Below are 19,168 nucleotides of genomic sequence, written 5' to 3' on the forward strand. Positions count from 1 at the left end.
AAGCAGCTTGGGTTTGGTTTGCCTAGCAGCTAGAAATGGTTTCTTTAGTACAACCTATGCTCCAGAGCAAATACTTATCATACATGGGATAGCGTGAAATTAAAAAAAAACTTGCTTTGCTTGCAAGCTTCCCTCTAAGAAGTTTTTTATGTTTTACTTTAATTAATCTGCTTCCTCGCAGTATGTAATTATCAGTCAGCCAAATACTTCAAGTGGCTTGGTTATGGGTGAGTTTCACTTGCAGATTCATCCCTTTTAATTTTAATTATGTGAAAGAAGGTACCATTATTTCTGAAGAGCAAGATGGCATGGATTTATTTATTTATTTATTTATTTATTTGCTGTCTTGACATTTGGATCTGGACATAAGGGAGGCTGCATTTGGCATTGTCCCTAATTTTTTGTTCTAACTACCTTTTGGAACAAGTTTAGCACATTTAGCAGCTCCACCAGCAAAAAGTGTCATGGAAAGGAAAATCTCCATAAAATAATGCCAGAGGAACTCTGCAGTATTTTACATTGCTGCCAGACTTTGCCCAGAAGAAATGTTTAAGTGCATTTTGACGTGTCTCTTAAAACAAAAAAATTCTGGGCCCAAACCCTTTTAAGAAAATAATAATATTTCATAAGAATGCTTTGTATATGTCTTCCCCCTCTCTTTTATCTACTTGTGTGTCCACCCATTCATTCAACCATCTCATGAAACAAGGGATATTCCCGAAGCAGAAAAAGCAGGAGGGCAGGACTATCTTGCTGGGAAAGGCATTTGTAATTGTTGGTCTCTTTAAACTGTTAAAAATAATTGAGTAAATTGTTAATGTGTCTCAAACTTATACCACTGGCTATTAGAAATTGCCAGACCTTTTTTATTGGAAATTGTGGATCAGAATCATGAAAAACAAGAGAAACCAGGAAATGTAGGAAATATACAAAACAAATTAAAACAAGTCAAGTTTGCCCGTGTACCAGCATGCATATTGGGAAGATCTAGAATGTCTAGAATGAGACATTTGATGTTCTAATGACTTTTCAATCAAAAAGTTCCATGGATGCCATGTGTCGATCCTCTAATAAAAGTATTTTGAAATGTAAGAAACTGCAGGAGCTGAAGAGGGGATGCTGACGCAGTTGGGCACAAGATAAGGAGATATACAGTAGAGTCTCACTTATCCAAGCCTCGCTTATCTAAGCCTCTGGATAATCCAAGCCATTTTTGTAGTCAATGTTTTCAATATATCATGATATTTTGGTGCTAAATTAATAAATACAGTAATTACAACATAACATTACTGCGTATGGAACTACTTTTTCTGTCAAATTTGTTGTATAACATGATGTTTTGGTGCTTAATTTGTAAAATCATAACCTAATTTGATGTTTAATAGGCTTTTCCTTAATCCCTCCTTATAATCCAAGATATTCGCTTATCCAAGCTTCTGTCGGCCCGTTTAGCTTGGATAAGTGAGACTCTACTATATATACATGTGTGTGTCTGTGTATGGTAAATTAGGTGTTAAGGCATGTTTGAGAGAGCTATGTATTTTTAGCCCATGGCAGAGAGAACTGATGCCCTGTCTTCAATGTCATATAAAATCCAAATTATCTGGATCATATGGCAGTGTAGACTCAGATAATCCAATTCAAAGCAGATAATGTGGATTATGTGCTTTGATAATCTGGATTATATAGCAGTGTAGAAGGGGCCTGAGAAGTGAGATGACAGCCACATTAATATGGCTGAAGAGCTGCAACATGGATGATGGAGCAAATTTGTTTGATGTTGGATCCCAAGTAATGGATTGAATTGACAAGCAAGTTATATCTGATTATAAATGCTGTCCCAACACTATAACTTACTATCTTGAAAGATTGTGGACTTTTCTTCATTGGAAGTTTGAAACAGAGTTTGGATAGCCCTTATTACTGCTACTACTACTATTCCCTTATTAGGGAAGGCAAAGGATAGTTGCAAAGTGATTTACAAAAATATGTTTCCACTCTATGGTCAGGTTTTTCACACACACATAGCTATTCTGCTTTGGTCAAGAATATTGTGTCCAGTTCTGGCCACTGCAATTTAAGAAGGGTATTGAGGAGCAGCTGAGGGGGCTATGTTTGTTTAGCCTGGAGAAAAGAAGGTGAGAGGGGAAATAATAGCCATATTTAAATATTTGAAAGATGTTTATATTGAGAAGGTAGTAAGCTTTTTTCCTGCTGTTCCAGGATTTCAGACATGGAGCAATGAAATCAAACTACAAAATGAAATTCTACCTAAACATTAGGAACTGCTTCATGAGCCATTCAACAATAGAATGTGCTGCTTCAAAATGTGACTGGGTCCTCTTCTGTAGAGGTTTTGAACAAGAGGCTGATGACAATCTGTCAAGAGTGCTTTGATTGTGTATGGCACGGGGTTGGTTTGGATGGCCCTTCTATGATCTACGCTTCTATGAGTCCCCTTTGTGGGAGAGAAAGTGGAGTATAAATAAATAAATATAATACTAATACTACTAATAATACTACTTCTTTTGGCTCAGTGCACAAAAACAGCATTTAAAGAGGTTTTAAATTGATTTTAAATATTTATTGTTTTAACTGAAACCCTTGAGGATTGGGTAGTAGTACAGAAATGCTTTAAATAAATAAATAATATTTCTTATCCTTAGTTTGTATTTTGGTCTGAAAAACTAGATGAGGTCTCTGTCTGAAAATTCTAGATGCCACAACATAAACTACAAATCTCAGAATCTATAGCATGAAACCATGGTAGTTAAAGTGGGAATCACACTGCTATAACTACCCTGTTTCCCTGAAAATAAGACATCTCCAGAAAATAAGACTTAGTAGAGGTTTTGCTGAATTGCTAAATATAAGGCCTCCTCTGAAAGTAAGACCTAGTAAAGTTTTTGTTTGGAAGCATGCAGGATCAGTAAATGTACATACCATAGATTGTTGTACGTGGAAATAAAGGTACTGTAATAATAAGAAATAATAATAATATAATAATAACATTATTCTTGTATACCCAGAAGGGACTCAGGGCAGCTTACACAGGGACAAGCCCAACAACAACATACATTTACATACGAACAGAAACTTAAAACAGAAATTTAAAAACAGTATAGCAATAAAATATAATACAGAAATTCTTGAAAGGATTCACAGTTTGGTTATGCTGGTTTGTGATGACAACTACTGTACAGTAGATAATAAATTTTCATTTTTTAAAAAATTCAACCATAAATGTGAATTCTTCTTTGTGGAAAAATAAGACATCCCCTGAAAATAAGACCTAGCGCATCTTTGAGAGCAAAAATTAATATAAGACACTGTCTTATTTTCGGGGAAACAGGGTATATAGTGTGATAGGAACCCATATATGTGTGGGCAAGAGTGTTTATAGCAGTTTATGAAATAACAGATGAGTTGGAAAAAATAGAAAATGTTTTTTTCCTCCATGAGGGAGGAACTCAAAGTCCACAAAGACCAGAACTCAAAATCACATAATAAAAGTAGTTAATAGCATGCCACTTGGAACAGCAAAATACCTCCGTCACATAATGCGTAATTAAAATAGGGAATGCAATACTAAAAGATTTGAAAACAAACTCCAGTCTACATGGCTTCAGTTTGGGCCCCATCTATACCAACTATTTAATTCAGTTTCAAACCAATATGCAGAAAGTGGTTTCACTGTGCAGACTGGTTTGAGGCCTGGTTGGAGCACTGATGCACATTATCAGCTTTCTTCCATGCACTTTTCTGAGAGTTTGTTGTCTAGCTGCCAGAGTGTGAAGGCAGCTTCGAATTGCATTAAATAGTCAGTGTAAATGAGCCTTGGATACTGAATTTTGAATCAGACTAATAAAATACACGCCTCTTACTATTTCATGTATATTCTAGGAAGAGGATGTTTAGAATACAGTAAGTGTTCAAGAAACAGTTCCCCATGGCAAATTGCTGCATTGGATTGCAAAAGACTGGTGATCGCTTCATTTTTAATACAACGCAATTGTGCTTTTTAGGTCTTAAACATGCCAAGGATGTTTTTAGAGGTTTTCAAACAATGACTAGATGGATCTCTGTCAGGAATGCTTTGAATATATGTTCTTGCACTGCAGAGAATTGGACTGAAGAGCCCTTAGGGTTCTATGATTTTATGGACCTTATCCGTAAGAGGGAAGAGGGGAAGCAGAGGAAAGTGGGGCAAAGTGTCCTTAAGAGTGAGGACACAACCTACTTCAGCAAGGTCTGTCTTCTGGGATGACCAGCAATCCCATGAGGTATCCCCATACTCTTCCAGCTTTCCTCTTCTTCCTGCCACAGTCATCAATCAGGAGTCGGGGGAACACCCGACTCCTGAAAATGGATTTCTCTCTCCATCTTTGCACGCGGATGAGACGAATTTCTACACACAGCACTAGAAATGGCTGTGCTACATGGGATAGCCCCCGTTATGCCAGCATACAAAAATGGTAAAGAAATGGGGGGAAAATTAGTGTGGGATAAGTGGTGCTTGGAGGAGAGGAACGGATATGACTCAGGGAAAGTAAGCATGCTTACCTTGCATTTGGGATGGGGAAAAGATTATAAAGTGATGAATATCAGTGTAAGGTGACAGATTCCCAAGATGCTCAAGTTTTAGCTTAATGTGACATTTCTTTTCAAGTGCACTTTAGCATCTACAAAACATTTGCCTTTGTGGGAAAGAAAATAATCCTCAACTAAGTGAAACTTGTTCACACACCCTTATTTGAGTAAATAGACTGTTTTAAGCTTGACTGAAACCTGTCCCATTCTTGCCATCTAATTGCTCAGAAGTGGTCAATTTATGCAATGTATTAGTTTTCCAAAGAGCTTTCATCTGTGAATGTTACACTCAACCACAAGTAAGCTCATCACAGCTCGGGAAGCCTAACCATCCTAGAGCCATTGCCACTTCCAGCTCCTCTAGTCAACCAGCAAGTTTGGGAACTTTGAGTTAACTGTGAATTTATTCTATTTTTTTATCGTGTTAGAAGTGACTTGAGAACATACTGCAAGTCACTTCTGATGTGAGAGACTTGGTCATCTACAGAGATGTTGCCCAGGGGATGCCCGGATGTGCTATCATCCTGCTGGGAGGCTTCTCTCATGTTCCCACAAGCCAGAGCTGACAGGCGGGATCTCACTCTGTCTTGTGAATTCGAACCGGCAACCTTCAGGTCAGCAACCCAACCTTCAGGTCAGCAGTACAACTGGCACAAGGGGTTAACCCATTGCGTCACCATGGCTCCTTATTTATTCTAGATAAGGTTAGAAGGTGGGAGGAGAGAAGGTAAGAGAGCAAAGAAATGCAAGACATTCTCCACACACAAAATAATCTCATTGTACAATTTCCTGTGCATTACACTTTTTTAAAAAGAACAAGGCAAAGGGGTTCTCTTTCACCAAAGTGTAGACATTCAGCACCACCAGGGGCACATTTTTGCTCTAATCCAAGATCGCCAACCCAACAACACTATCACCACCATCACCACTAAAATTTGATGATATGAAGTAGAAATTGTTGTGAGTTTTTCTCTCTAACTTCAAGTTAGCGCTCCTTATCCATTTTGCATGCCCACTAGAGATGCGTGCAAAAAAAAATTCATTCGTTTCCTTCATGCTATCATTTTGTTTTGACCGTATATCTACACAAAATGAATGACAACATTTCCGTAGGAAACTAGAGGTAACATGAAAATGAAAGCCACGCAGTCATCGTGCTTGCTTTCATTTTCCTTTCGCTTCGGCCCCGTAACAATAAGCAGAGGGCTGCTTTCCAATTACAGCTGATGTGTACCAATGGATGTTAATAATAATATTAATATAAATAACAATAGTTACTCTGGTACCCTAAGCTGAGTCTGAGAGAGGTCTGTTTCCCCATTACATCTTATGTGTACAAATGAGTGTTAATAATAATATTAATATTAAGAGCAACAGTTATTCTAGGACCCTAAGCTGGGTCTGGGAGGTTAATGCCTCCCCATGACATCCAATGCGTACCAATGGGTCTTAATAATAATAATTAAGAACAACAGTTATTCTGGGACCCTAAGCTGAGTCTGAGAGAGGGCTGCTTCCCCACGACAGCTGATATGTGCCAATGGGTGTTCATAATAATAATATTATTAATAACAATAGTATTCTGGGGAAGACTTCAACTTTTAAAAGTTGGTGGGCTAAAAGGGGTTGAAATGCCCTCTGTGTGAGGTGATTTTCACCCCTCTAGCCCAAAACCAAGCCCGGGGGGGGGGGATGAGCCTTGGAAGACCTCCCATTGCAGCCAATAGTCTGAAAATTTTCAGGTTTTTTCATAAGCCAGATGAAAATTCTGATCGTATAGGTGCCCCATTTTTGTTAGCGGGAACAAATGCGAAAATCAGACTAAATAAATGAAACTACAGAAAACGAACAGCAAGTCTATACAAAAACACAACACTAACACACACACACAAATGTCATGTGGGGTACACACCTTGTTTTAGAGTACAATTATACTATCTGTAGGTCTCTGGAAACACAACGACCTTCTAAAACAAAATGTACAGTCCTTCTTGCACTTTGCATCAGTGCAAAATATTACAAAAATGCTGCTGTGTCACCATTATTGATGTGGGCAACAGTAGCTACCAGGGTTAAATGTTCACCTCCACTATTTATTTTTATTTTTTTTTAAAAAAGGATCACTGTACATTGCACACTAGGAGTGGACAGAGAGGTTTCCAAGTTAATGTTCACATATGTTTGTTTTGATTTACAGCAAGTTTACTCTTTTTTGAAAGAAACAACCTAAAAATCCGTAGACCAATTGTTTCACAGCATAATCCAAAGATGGTCAAAGTGTGGTCTGCAGACCATATGAAGACCAATTTTGTGCCTACCAGAAACCCCAGGAGGTGGGGCCAAAATTTCACCTTACTTTCTATCCCTGTCATAACTGGATTTTGAAAAAAAATGTCTTGTGGAAGCAAGGATTAATGAGAAAGCTTCAGTGGAGACACCTTTCCCCTACGATAACTCTTTCAGGAGTGAATATCCATTCTTAGGGATAGATTTCTCTCACTTCCTGTTGCCTCACCCCTATTTTTAACTTTGAGTCAATTGTAAGTCAGATGTTTATAACTCGGGAACTGCCTGGATATAGATGGAAACTTGGTGGTCTTATCTATCAGAATACATAATTAATGATTTTATTAATCAAAGGAAAAACAAGTATATGAATAGTTATACAAAAAAGGTAAAGGAAATGGTCTATTATAACTGACAAAACAGATGGTGATGATGATAGATATAGGATTTTGAACTAGGCTTTCCACATAGTTAAATCGCTGTCAGGGGCAGGGCATGGGAAATTAATGATGTACATGCAAGGGATATATAAAGTGTCAATTAAAATAAAGTGGCCTTTGGAACAATGTATATTGAGATAATACCTGTACAGCAAAAGTTTGTTAATTGAATTGATGTATCAATTTTTTTTAAAATAAATCCACTGACCATAATAGAGCACAGCAGAGTTCTGTGCAGAAAAATTGAATTCTGTGCAGAAATTATTTTCTGTGCAAAAAATGCTGTTTCCTGTTCAACAGTGCCACATCCAAATTTTCCTTAGAATAACCCCCTCCTGTAGCATTCAAAACTGGTCGGCTTTCAAATATGTTCTCACTATAGGAAGAACACTGCTAAAATTATTCATTTCTTCCTTTAAGAAGTAAATTAGTGTAGTATTACATCTCAAGCAAGGATAATTGATTTCCATTTTCTTTCTGAAAAACTCTCAGTAACTTTCTTCTATTGCAATGCAAAGTTCCTCACAAGTTTCTTCTGCAATACATACTTGCTCCTGCAGTGTAATGTAGCCTATGGCACATTCATAGCCTCCACATTTATGCTTTTAGACACAGCAGTGATTTCTGGGTATACATTAGACCTGCTCTTTGAAGAAAGCATGAGCACATAATGGGTGAAATAGCTCTCAGATACTTATGCCAGAACAGAAGTATTAATTTGGTGGGGTCTTATGCTCTGCAGCAAGGAAGCAGTGATGGTTATTTTCTAGTCTTATGAGATAATGTTAATTGGCATGAAGGAACCACCCAAATATCTGGACCATCATCCATTGGGTGGCCAAAATAATTACTAAACCAACAGAGATCTTGCCTGTAATTTAGAAGGAGCACGTTTTAGAAACACATTTGTTATTAAATCTGCTTCTTGATGGGTGTATGTCTGTGTGAGAAAGACAACAAGAAACCAGTTTTTCTCTATCCTCTATCCTCTATAGAAGAATGTAGTTGAGAAGTTAACTTGGAGTACTGCAAATCCATAAACGCTTATTGTGATATAAAACCATTTGTGTTCAATGTGGCGTTTTTCCTAGCAAAGTGTGCAAAGCAGAATTGTTTTTTGTTTGTTTGTTTTTTTAAAAGGAAAATAGCACCAAAAACATTAACAAATATTTTTTGGAGTGTGGTGTTGACAAAGTCATAAAAGAATCTTTCAGAATTTCATATTCCGCATCAGTACTAAAACATTTTTGACATATAACAGTACAGCAACCCTGAAAAATTCGGTGTTCTATACCTAAGAAAGGAGCAGGTCACTTGATGCAAAACAGCAACAGCTGAATCTCACTGGAAGTTATATTTGTGTTGCTAATTGATTTGAATTTTCATTACCTCTCTTTTATTGCCTTTTGTCCCCTAGTCCCCAAATGGTCAAAAATGAGAGCAGGCTCTGTCTGCATCGAGATCCCTCCAGACCATCTTAATGCAGAGTAACATTGGCATATAATATAGACCTGCAACCTTCTTTCTCCTGTATGATGTTTAACATCTAGGCTTCATGAGGAAACCAGATAAGTTTCAACAGCTTGCATAATTTATTTTACAGGCTTTTATGGCTGGAATCACTTAGCTGCTGTGAGTTTTTCGGGCTGTATGGCCAAGTTCCAATAGCATTGTCTCCTAATGTTTCGCCTAATGTTTCTGTGGTCGGCATCTTCAAAGGTCTGTTGGAGGTGAGGCAAGTCTTGGACTTTACGGAATAAAAGTACAGGCTGAGCATCCCTTATCTGGATTCAAAAATGCTCCAGAATAAAAAAAAAACCCTGTACAAATGGGTTAATGGGTCAGTAACACCTTTGCTTTCTGATTGTTGAAAGCACACACACTTTGTTTCACATACAAAATTATTAAAATGTTATATATAAAATGTACTTCCAACTAGGAGTATAAAATGTATATGAATTTACTGAATTTCAATACAGTAAATACAGTTGTATTGAATACAGTGTATTGAATGCATTTAATTTCATGTTTAGACTTGGGTCCCATCTCCAAGATATCTCATTATGTAGATAAAACAGGTGTTTCAAAATCTGAGACAATCCAAAATCCCAAACACTCCTGATTCCAAGCATTTTGAATAAGGCTTTGTGAATTTTGGAATTTGCTGCATTGCCTGCATGCCAAAAATTTCCAGGCTTTGCTTCTCACATATAAGGGAACATTTAATAGGAGAGGTGAGTCACCAACTTTTCAATCCTTTCCTGCAGCCTACATCTAGATCTAGACCTAGGGTCTAGAACTTTTGAATACATTTTCAAATTGATAAAGTTTTACTGTTCCATCATACACATGTGCACATTGATTTTCAGTGCCACTGAGCAAAGTGTGGTTATTTTCAGAAAGATGGGGCTGGCATTGGTGTCCTAGAATTCTTATCACATTTGATTGTTTTCATTTTGACAGGGGTCTCTTGTGACATCCCCACTGCCAAATATTGCTAAATATGAAGCATCACTATAAGTCAATTTTAAACACCGTGATATACTGAATACTACAACAAGTCAATAAATAAAAAAAAATCATATACTGAAATAACATTTTAAATATCAAGTTACAAAACATCATCAGAAACAAAAAAAACATGCAGCAAACATTTGACAAATACTCCAGCTTTTAGAGAGCATATAGTGGATATTTGGCACAAAAGGATGTTAAAATAATGTTGGGAGCCTCTGGTGTTAATCAAAATGGAATTAAGAATGTGATGAACAAACAGAACTACCCTTGTTAGGGACAAAATATATTATTCTGGTTAGAATGTCTAGCCATTTTTTTTTATCATGGTGCCAGATATTCATTCAGTTTAGAAAGGCACTCCCTAAATCCAGCCAGTTAGAGACTCATCCAGATAACTTGTCATACACATCTCATATAATATCTAAGGCTGTTGTCAACATTTTCCACTTCTAGCTCAGCATTTGCTTCCTGCTTGCCAAGCTAACAAACATTTCCAGATTCCTACCAGAGTATTAGGGAGATTGTGGTAAAGAGATTCATGGGACAACCTCATGTGGTTTCAACCTGAGTTTAAATTAAAAACCATGGTGCACAAAGATGTAGCTCCCTACCCAGAGCAATCCTTTGATACTTTGTGCTTGTGATAGTGTTCTTAATGCGGAGGGCAGAAAATTATCCAAGGGCCGCTTGATAACACAACCAACACCAATGTTGTGCCTACGAACTGGAATCCAATGCCCTTCCCATAAATTAGCTGCCGTTTTTGCCACTTCCCTGTATGGTAGACCAAGATTATTAGCTCAAAATGCAAGATAGCACAGAACAAAGGTTTGCTTAAACTTGCCTTCACAATTTTTGTGGGTGATTGAAGGCTAAACTAGGTGTAATGGGAGAAAATGTTGTGTTTTTCTATCCCTATGCTTGCCCTTTGGGGCTAACAGGAATAAAATAGGGAAGAGCGTGGCCCAATTTTTCACAAAAAGTAGTATATAGGTAAGTGCAGCACAGAGGCAGCCAAACATTGGGTAGTTCAGACAGCAAGTTCTGGGGCAGGGGAGGGGATCAGTCCTGACATCTCCCAGTCATTCCTTCTGAGGCTTCATGCCATTTCCCATCTCTTGGAGGACAGGCCTACCCTTTTCAAGAGTTGAGTGCAACAGCTCCTATTGTGTGCTGATTGTAGAAATAGCTTAGATTGTGGGTAAAGAGCCACAAATTAGAGCGCTGTTTAGAGGTAGTACCATGACACAAAGCCAGGGGGGAAAAACAAGAGGACATTTTTTCTTTCTTTTTTCTTTACTTTTTATTGAGCATTTTGTTAGCTTGTGTACAGATGATCATAGTCCATTTGGATATTTATAGCATTTATATAATTAATGTGAGCAGTCTATCAAATAACAAGGAACAGGAATAAATATCAATGAGGAAAGAAGAGGAAAAGATTAACATTAAAGATTGGGCTAGGAGGATGGAGTGTTGTGTCAACCCAGGAGGCCACAAAATGCATGTAGTTATCTAAAGTGGTTGCCAGTATGCCTGCAAGGAGTTGCATTCCAGCTAGCCTTCCCTAGAGACCACAAATACAAAGGGAGATAAGTAACATCTTATACTGCTGCTGAGGCTCAAGGAGGACTCTGCAATAACCACTGAGGGGTTTCTTTTCTCATCCTGGCCCTAGATTGCTGCTGTACAATCAAAAAACCAATGAATTGAAACATGAGAACTCCCTAGTCAAGATGGAGATGGGCCCAAGAAGCAGACAGGCAACTGTGCTTTAGGCCATGGTGCTAACATACAAAAATGAAACTGTCTCATCCTCCTTGAAAATTCTCTCCCTTCCTACAAACCTGGAAATGCATAGTAGTTACCCGAAACTTCAGCCCCAGTGCCCTCAGACTTGGCAACCTTATGAAGAAGGAGTATTTTATACCAATTGTGTTTTAGATATTGATAAATGTTTTTTAATGTATTCCATTCAATCAGTTTGCTTCCTCTCCTCTTTTCTCCACTTACTTCCCTGCCTTTTCACTACTCTTGAGCTTGACTAGATTAAAATGTTTCAAGTACTGGAGCAGTTCCAAAATAAGACAGTTTCTAGGAATAGCGCCATAGACATTTAACATACGTGTAAATCAGTAAATACTAAGGGAAATTCAGATTGAGTATACTTTCTCTGGAATGAGAGATGTTTTGGATGCTGAATTTTGGAAGAGCTATTTATTTGCTTTTGTGTACATAATGAGGTGTCTTAGAGATGAGAGTCAAGTCTAAACATGAAGTCCATTTATATTTCACATTATACACATAGCCTGAAGATAATTTTATATGTAATATTTTAATAAGTTTATGCATGAAACAAAGTTTATGCACACCGAACCTTCGGAAAGTAAAATCTAAGTGTGCATCTACACCAGGGCTCCCCAAATTAAGGCCCGGGGGCCGGATGCGGCCCTCCAAGGACATTTACCTGGCCCCCGCCCTCAGTTTAATAATATAATATTTTTATATCAGTTTTAATAATATAATATATTGTATATACATATAATATTAATAATAATATTATGTTATACAATATAATACTAATAGTAATACCATATAATAATATTAATTGTATGTTATATATTACATATTATATAATAGTATAGTGGTATAGTTCAATATAGTAATATATAATGCTAATATTGTGTTATGCTAATAATATAATATATTGTATGTACTCAGCTGCTCTGAGTTCCCTTCGGGGTGAGAAGGGTGGGATATAAATGTAGTAAATAAATGCAGTAAATAAATAATTAATTTTAGACTTAGGCTCGGCCAAAGTCTGACATGACTTGAAGGCACACAACAACAACAACAACAACAACAACAACAACAACAACAACAATCCTAATTAACTTGACTATCTCATTGGCCAGTAGCAGGCCCACACTTTCCATTGAAATCCTAATAGGTTTATGTTGGTTAAAATTGTTTTCATTTTTAAATATTGTATTGTTCTTTCATTGTTGTTGTTGCACTACAAATAAGACATGTGCAGTATGCATAGGAATTTGTTTGTATTTTTTTTTCAAATGATAATTCGGCCCCTCAACAGTCTGAAGGATTGTGGACCGGCCCTCTGCTTAAAAAGTTTGGGGACCCCTGATCTACACTATAGAATCAATGCAGTTTGGCACTAATTTCACTGCCATGGCTCAACGCTATGGAATCAAGGGAATTATAGTTCTAGAAGTTCTTCAGGCATCTCTGCCATAGAGTACTGGTGCCTTACCAAACTTTATATTCCATGATTCCATAGCAGTGATATCAAATTGCATTAATTCTGCAACGTAGATACACCTTCAGCCATCCATGTGGACAAATCTATATGTTTGAGGATTTTGTAGTTCCAGTTAAGGAACCCCATCAGAGATCACATGAAAAATGGTTAATGGGTGAATGCATTTTCAAGACTAACCAGAAAATCCCATGTATTCAGTTACTGTTAGAACACTCAAAATGTGAATAATAGAAATATTAGATGACTTAGAAAGTGACAAGGGAAGAAAGGGCTCATCCAGATAGGGTCCAAAATGTGTGAGCTCTCACGATTTTACCGGAGGCATCCAAATGACACCTCCAGTAAAAGCGAATTAATTCGAGACAAAGCAGGAAAACTCTGCTTTATCCCAAATTCATTAGATAGCCTCCCTGCACGTCTCCTGAAATGTACCAATGATGCGCCAGGAAGCAAGGGTGGGGCAAATCACTCCCCCGCCCACCACTTTCTGGTGTGTCATTGGTACATTCCAGGAGGCCTGCAGACAGGACTAATGGTGACACAGTAAGTTGGAAGGTTGGGTGGCCCCATGCCAATGCAGAGATTACCGCGCTGGCATGGGGCCACCCAACACCCCCCCCCCCAAAAAAAACATTAAAATAAAGGAAAACTCTGATATTTGACATTAGTTTGATAGCAGGGCAATATACTGCAGGAATAAAGGGACACACAAGGAATTTCCTTTCACTCCAACAAACCCTGAGTTCAGTTTTTGTGGGGGTTTTATATCGTGTCTGAAGCAACTTGAAAACATACAGCAAGTTGCTTCTGGTGTGAGAAAATTGGCCATTTTTGTGGGTGAATATAGCAGACATACTTATCAATTTGGTTGCCTCCCTTTCCCACTAATTTTGTCTTGCTAGCCCATGAGGTGGAAGCTCAACTAATGGAGTCTGACTTCATAAATTTTCATTCAAAAGCAGGCCATCTGAAGCCTGACTTTTGATTCATGGGAAAATGTCTTCCATCTATTTTGTTTATCTGTACTCAGCTTGGAAACACATGAATAACAATATCAGGAATTTCTGTACACATGTTTAGGACATTTCCCTTTTAGTTAGGGCTCGGGCTGTGGCGCAGGCGGGAGAGCAAGCCAGCTGCAATTAACTGCAATGAATCACTCTGACCAGGAGGTCATGAGTTCGAGGCCCGCTCAGAGCCTATGTTTGTCTTGTCTTTGTTCTATGTTAAAAGGCATTGAATGTTTGCCTGTATATGTAATGTGATCCGCCTTGAGTCCCCTTCAGGGTGAGAAGGGCGGAATATAAATGCTGTAAATAAATAAATAATAGTTAAGAAACCTCAGCTGGCTACTCACATCAATTTCTTTGTAGTGGCTACAGAAATGCCGCCACATCTGACCAGCTTGTTTGTGCAACAGCTGCCCATGTAAATGACTTCCTTGTGTAAGCCATAGCGAGGAGAGAGACATGGAAGGTGGACAAACAGAAGGCCAATCCCACATGCTTAGGAGTTCTTAGTGTATTCATAGTATATTTGCTTTATAAAACAACTAGCTTTTTTTCCATCACTTTCTCACATCTCTTTCCCCTTTCTCCATTTTCTTTTTTCTTAAATCATATCTTTACTTCTTACTTTCTTTTAAATGTTATAAAATTCAATAAAAACTATATATAAAAAACAACTAGTTTATTATCCAGCATTGCCTGGATTAGGTACTATTTTGCAATGCTTTTTATTAGAAATAATCATTTTTTTCATTTTGGATTTTATGAATGGACCCATTAGAAAAATACATAACTGTATAACAGTAACATTTATAAAATTGTACAGCTTATGTGGTGCAACTCTCTTCATTCCAAGACCGGATCAGGCTGCATCTCTCATCAGTCCCAGGTCTAAGCCAGCTATAACTCCCATTAGCCCCATATCTGGTGGGGTGCAATTCCCATTAGTCCCAGAACTGTCCAGTGTTGAACTCCTATTAGCACTAGATCTCACTGGATGGAAGTTGGGGGTCTGCTATTAACTATTCAGATGGGTCAGCCCTTTTGTTGGGGTGCATCATCCCCAGGCTGTGTAGCAAAGGGGTAAGGATGTTGGAAGATGTAGGTTGAGCCGTATGATTGGTTAGGAGGATAGGAACCTCTTTGGTTGTGGGTAGTGTGGGCACTACAATTCCCATCATCCTATTTCAACCACACACACACCCTCACATGACCAGTATTTTCAGTTGGTCATGTGTGTCACGTTTGGTCAAGATCCATCATCAATGGGATTAACATGTATCTATGGATGTGGGTGCATGACAATTCCCATCATTCTCTATCAACCTCAAAAACCTTGCCAGTATTTTAAGTTGGTAATGATGGGTATGTATGCCAGTGTTGGTCTAGATACAGCATCAATTGGATTCACATTGCTCTCTGCTCTCCAAAGTCACAGCCCAGCCCTCAAGCCACTACAATATGATGGCTTTCTTTAAAAATAGGTTAGACCCATGGAATCAGTGGGGGCTTTGAAAGTCAGCTCAATGCAGGCACCTACATCTACCTCAGCAGTGCAACTGACGACTTCCATTTAGGTTCATGCTGTGGACAGGTCCATATCATGTGGAATAATCTCCCCTGAACAGATTCAGCATACCCCAGAAATTGAAGCCTCTGGTCACTCCTGTCTCCTGTCTAGGGTTGACAAGTGTCTCTTATTATGAGATGCTATATATTTGAACATTAGTGCATAAACACTCTAAAAGCACGAGACCCTCTCTTGGAAGCTAAGCAGATTAAGCCCTGGTTAGTACTTGGATGGTATTGCCAATGAATACCAGATGCTGTAGACAGTCATTCCAGAGCAGTGATTCCCAACCTTTGGGCCTCCAGGTGTTTTGGACTTCAACTTCCAGAAATCCCAGCCAGTTTACCAGCTGTTAGGAACTGTGGGAGATGAAGTCCAAAACACCTGGAGGCCCACAGGTTGGAAACCACTGTTCCAGAGAAAGGAACAGGCAAAACCACCTCCAAGTATCCCTTTTCTAAGAAAAACCTATTAAATAATGGAGTTGTCATATGTTGACAGATGACTTGAAGGTACAGTACATCTGTACTTACTGGAGGCCTGGTTAGCTTGACCTTTATAGCACTTACGGGTGTCCCTAATTTGCATTTACGTAGAGTCTAAACAGGATGCCAAAATATCCCATGTTATAGGCACTCCATTAAGACAGGAATATATGCATTATGAATGTGGGGAGAGAAATACATACTTTTATATGGCATTTAGATAGAAGAGCATGTCATGAAGTTTAGCTGCTCCTAATTGCTTTTTTAAAAACCTGGCAGCAGTACTTCTGTCCCTATTTACTTCGAGCTGTGAAAGAGTGATTTTGGCAAATATTCTTTTATCATTGTGATGCCCCAGGGTGCTCATCAAGGATGCTCATCTAGCCCAAAACTGTGATTAAACCAGTAAAGCCATGCCCTTACAACTATTCAGTGAGTAGTATACAAGGTGGAGCTTCATAAATAGTTTGGGGAAACAGTAATTTCAATTCAGCTCATAAACATAGACTGGTTAATTTCACAGTTGTTTACTTTTCAGCAAGTGAAAAAGAAAGATAGAGTTGAGTTGCTGTGAGTTTTTCGGGCTGTATGGCCATGTTCCAGCAGCATTCTCTCCTAATGTTTCACCTGCATCTGTGGCTGGCAAATTCAGAGGTTCTGTTGGCAGTGAAGCAAGTGGGGTGTATATATATTTGTAGACTGTCCAGAGTGGGAGGATGAACCCTTGTCTGTTTAAGGCAAGTGTGATAGTTGCATTTAGCAAGCTTGAACAGCATTGAGTCGTCAGAGTTAGAGTTGTTTACTTCCATACTTCTTGCATGCCTCCTTTGAAAGGGCAGCAAGCTTAAGTTCCATTTTTGGAAGAATAAGCCATGTGAACCACAGTGTAGCTGGTATTATCATATAATTATAAATGTACCTACTAATTGGAATGGGACCCAGTTAAATCTAGATCTTTCTGCTTTCTGCCTTGAGCAACTGAACAGTGTAGCAGCATTTTATTTTCCAACCTGGACCTAGATGTGCTGGTCCTGCAACAGTACTGCTTCTGGGATGGACCCACTCATTGAGCATCCTTAGGCATAATAACTGCTTCATCTTGCCAGCATGCTTTTGTTATTATTGGAGGCTTACTTAAAAATTGCATGACCTCTTTCGTATGACTCACTCCAAGAAGGGGGTGGTTAAGTTTCCAGCTGCCTTCCCTAAATAGCAACATTGCTACAAGGAGAATGGGGCAGTGTATCCTCTCAGAGAGTTCTTTCAAAATGTAATGTTATTATCTAAGGTGGTGAACCTTTTCCCAAAAACAAAATTATTACCATATAACATCAGAGTAAACCCTAGAGCAGATGCTAGAATCAAAAGTTCCCATGGGAGAAGAGGAAGGGAAACTGGTCATGGAATAACTATTCCATGTTGCACCGGGTGCCAGTTTTCTTGATCAGCTCCCATCTTCCTTGCCTGTAGGCACCCAACCCTAACCCTTTCCCAGTACCTAGTCATAGTGTCATGATTCCGTGTTAACTGTAGGATTCCGTCATATGGATCATCACATAGGATTAGTAGTCTGCTCAGAGACATTAGAACTCCTCCCTCCACTGGCAATCCCATGATTCCATAAACTGTTGCCATGGCAGTTAAAGTAGAGTTATAGTACTATAAATATGTAGTGTGAAAGAGGCCCTGAACTTTCAAGTTGGGTATGCTTAGCTAACAGGAGCCCCAGTGGCGAAGTGTGTTTAAGCACTGAGCTGCTGAACTTGCAGACCAAAAGGTCCCAGGTTCAAATCCCGGGAGCGGAGTGAGCACCCGCTGTTAGCTCCAGCTTCTGCCAACCTAGCAGTTTGAAAACATGCCAATGTGAGTAGATCAATAGGTACCGCTCTGGCAGGAAGGTAATGGTGCTCCATGCAGTCATGCCGGCCACATGACCTTGGAGGTGTCTACGGATAACACTGGCTCTTCGGCTTAGAAATGGAGATGAGCACCAACCCCCAGAGTCAGACATGACTGGACTTAACGTCAGGGGAAACCTTTACCTTTTTACCTATGCTTAGCTAGCCTTGTCTGACTGGTTTCCCTGATTAGTACTGCTGTTGCCACTGGGGCAACCCTACCATGAGGCAGTAAGGTGGCTAGCACTTTCAAAAAGTATGAGGGAAAATGGGGCATAGCCTGTGGTGCTGTTCGAAAACAGTGGTGTATCTTCCACAATGGTATATCTTGCTGCATCCTAAGCTATTTTGGAGTCATAAGATGCAGTGGAGAATGTTTGACAGATTTTCAGTATCAAGATGACTTGGAACAAGATGGATTGATACTCATGAAATGTGCATTTTAATGTGTCTCCCATTTTACGATTGATAGTGGCAGAAAGACTGTCTAAAGACGGTTGGGCAAACTGGTGAAAGTGGCTGGAAGGCAAACTATACTCCTGTTCACCTGAGTACTTCACTCCTTTCAACTATGGTTGCTAGGAAGTGAACTGCATACTTTGTCTTGTGCTGCACCACCGTGGTTTTCAAAGTTTGTTCATCAATACTGCTTCTTTCTATAAAAATAATTACTGAGTATACTCATGTATAAGTCAGAAAAATTGTCCAAAAAAAAACAAAAAAAAACTTGGTCAACTTATCCATGGGTCAATTTAAGTACTATACATTAACTCTTATAAATAAAAAGGAATCACCCCCTTCTCTGAGTAGAACAGAAAGGACAACAAATTAGTCAATCCCAGGAGAACCTAAATGAAGTACGCTCTCCACTGTGGTGTGATTTCTTGCCTTTTTGAATGCCTGAGTAGACAAATGACAGTGGTGGTAGTGGTCAGAGGCAACTGGCCCTCTAAGGTGGCACTGGTGCTTTCCCCTCACCTTGAAATGAGCCTTGACATATCCACGGTTCATATCAAAATCCATAATTATGATCCCCAAATGTGCCCTTGACTTAACCATTAGATCATCATATATAGTAGGCTTCAATCTGAGACA

Source organism: Anolis carolinensis, chromosome 2, assembly GCF_035594765.1.
Source record: "Anolis carolinensis isolate JA03-04 chromosome 2, rAnoCar3.1.pri, whole genome shotgun sequence".
Classification (NCBI taxonomy): Eukaryota; Metazoa; Chordata; class Lepidosauria; order Squamata; family Dactyloidae; genus Anolis; species Anolis carolinensis.